Here is a 3,509-nt window from a genome sequence, read left to right as displayed (position 1 = left end):
ACCGAGTACCCGACACGCATTAATGAGAGTCTAACCCTGGTCACAATATACCGAGTACCCGACACGCACTAATGAGAGTCTTTGCCTGGTCATAATATACTGAGTACCCGACACGCACTAATGGGAGTCTTAGCCTGGTCACAATATACTGAGTACACGACACGCACTAATGAGAGTCTAACCCTGGTCACAATATTCTGAGTACCCGACACGCACTAATGAGAGTCTAAGGCTGGTCACAATATACTGAGTACCCGACACGAACTAATGAGAGTCTTAGCCTGGTCACAATATACTGAGTACCCGACACGAACTAATGAGGGTCTTAGCCTGGTCACAATATACTGAGTACCAGACAAGCATTAATGAGAGTCTAACCCTGGTCACAATATACTGAGTACCCGACACGCACTAATGAGAGTCTAACCCTGGTCACAATATACTGAGTACCCGACAAGCACTAATGAGAGTCTAAGCGTGGTCAAAATATACTGAGTACCCGACACGCACTAATGAGAGTCTAAGCCTGGTCACAATATACTGAGGACCCGACACGCACTAATGAGAGTCTTAGCCTGGTCATAATATACCGAGTACCCGACACGCATCAATGAGAGTCTAACCCTGGTCACAATATACTGAGTACCCGACACGCTCTAATGAGAGTCTAACCCTGGTCACAATGTAATAATGATAATAACAATAATATATAATAATAGCCTTTATTTATATTAGATGACAAAGTTGAGTCAACGACTCGTCTTACATTTGGTCAAGTAGTTATAGAATATACAATAATTTACAGAATGTACATACAATAGAGAATCATAAGAACAAAACATGATGAAATGCAATTGTATAAAGCATCCATTACAGTACTTAATAAGGTAAGTCCATACAAACTTTTTTGCACTCTGTTTAAAAGACAATAGTGAGGGTGCATTTCTAACATGTTCAGGTAAAATATTAAATGTATCTGGTCCCTGGTTGGTAAAAAAATTCTTAAACATTTTAGTTTTAAATGAAGGTTGGTAAAAGAAGTTATTACACAAAGATCATCCGTAGTGTACTTAAAATGGTTAAGATAGCGCGGAGCCAATCCATGTAAAACTTTGTACATTAAAACTGACTGATTGTACAATAAACGTTTTGAAAAAGGTAGCCAGTTTAGCTTCTTATACACTGGATGGAGTATTGAAATCACAGCTCAAGATAAGCCTTGCTGCTCTTTTCTGGAGTTGATCAAGTTTGGTTGTATTTATTTGAGAGGTGTTTCCCCAGGTATTTGCACAATAGTTAAACGTGTGGATTTACACAACAGCTGTAATATATTTAACTTGAAAATGTAAAAAGATAGCTTTTTTGCATAAATTGTTAACATTTGCATTCCAAGATAAACATTCATCGACAGTGACCCCAAGGAGTTTTTCTGTTTTTACATTTTCAATTACAGTGCCATTGGTAACAACATTCAGGGTCCGATTTTGCTTGCTCTTACGTTGATATGTACCAATTAACATAGTTTTTGTTTTCTCAGTATTAATACACATTTTATTAAAACTACACCATTTAGAAATAAGATTTGCGTCAGCATGTAGTTTGTCATTTATTACATCAATGGATTTATCACTAGTCCCAGCTGTGGTTTCATCGTCATACATGTGTGAACTACAGTGCTTGTTTAAAAGAGGTAAATCGTTTACATCAGGGGACCGATAATCGATCCCTGGGGCACGCCCACTGTAAACTGCTGACTATTACTCAGTGATTTTTTAAACTCACAGTTTGGAAACGCTCATCAAGGTAACATTTGCATTTACCGAACAACCATATAGCTGCAGATTTTGTAATAAAACTTGGTTAACCAGATCAAACCCCTTGCGAAAATCTAAAAACAAAACACCAGTCAGACACCCTTTATCAATAGCATGTACTGAGTTCCAGACACTATAACCAGAAATAACTCTTGCGCTTCGCATGACGTCGTATTAGCTTCATTAACATTTTTAACAAGCGTTATAAATAACAACCTAGTTGGCCTGGTTTTAAATTATAAGTTAAACTAGACAGAATTTAAGCCTATTTACCATGTGATATCTGTATGTTTAGAGACTAGGCTCGGTATTAATGAAATCATCATCGTTGTCTAACTGAGATTTTGTGCTCAAACACTTTTTCTTGTTTCAGCGATAAATTAATGATACAAAATATGTTTTCTTTGACCTCGAAGCAATTGTGTACGATTTAAAACCGAATACCGTTTTCAATTTATTTAATTGCACAAGTCACGTGACTAACGGGAACTATAAGCAAGTTGGGTTGAGCTCCTAGTCCGTGTTTGAGCATGAGAATATTTTTTAATTAGGGCCCCGAAATACAACTTCATCCTGGGGCAGCTAAAGGAGTTCCTGTTTACATACAGCGCCAAAATGATAACCAATCTTCGGTTATAATAGCAGAATTGAGGAATTTTCCCTTCCTATACACTTCATAAAACCAAAACTTCTTTTGTTTAAGTCTGAGCTCTTTGGATGATATGGACGAATGCAAAGATTTCCTAGGAATCATAACGATTATATAAATATATGGTTGGTAACTTTTTGTAGCATGTATTGTGAAATCATGACAAAGGCCAAGATGACTGATGATGTAATCTTGAAAATCATAAAATTTCTGGCTGACAATATCTTTGTTAAGCTCGAAGATTTCCAGCAGACTGTTGGCATACCCATAATGTCATTTTCTTGGCGGACTTGATTTGTTTTCATACGAGGCTGAATTTATCCAAGTGTTAATCAGAACAGATACTAAAGACCTTGCCAAGTCCTTTTTTCACATCTTGATATATAAAGATGTGTCTTTGAATAGGAAGACATATATTGATCACGGCAATAGTACATACACTTCAAAACTTGAAATCAGAGGCTCACTAGGCTCTTCCACATCTTTATTGTTTCAAAAGGCATCAGAACAGCATTATCAGAACATCTTGGTCCGTGCTCTTGACACCGTTCTCTCCTCAGACCAAACTAAATGTAATTCACTTGGATCATGTGACCCAGCCAAAAAGTACAATCTATTCAATACATTCTGCTTCAATATCTCCCCAATTGAAAAACATCATATACACAATTTGATATATGTTTAATTTATCAGCGGAATGAAAACATTGACTTGAGCACAAATATTAGTCTGAGCTATAAATGGGTTAAAGAATACCGGCCTAGGTCTTATTTTCCTTGTATTTTTCGATTGTATTCTTTTACGGTTATCTTTTGTTCTGTTTTTTCCCCATAGTTATCTTGATTTTGAGTCCAAATGTTGTATTTAGTTTAAGGGAAATCAAGAATTTCAAATAAAATAAACGTGGATCCCTGGTTATGAGGGTGGATAAATGATATCTGTTGATGCCTGTATATTTTAGTAAAAGTAGAAAGCGTGCTGTCTAGGAAATGCACGAAATGCTTTCAATTTCAATTTTTGACATTCTGATTCTTGACAGACGATCG

This window comes from Mizuhopecten yessoensis, unplaced genomic scaffold, assembly GCF_002113885.1.
Source record: "Mizuhopecten yessoensis strain PY_sf001 unplaced genomic scaffold, ASM211388v2 scaffold716163, whole genome shotgun sequence".
Classification (NCBI taxonomy): Eukaryota; Metazoa; Mollusca; class Bivalvia; order Pectinida; family Pectinidae; genus Mizuhopecten; species Mizuhopecten yessoensis.
This window is presented reverse-complemented; position numbering follows the sequence as displayed.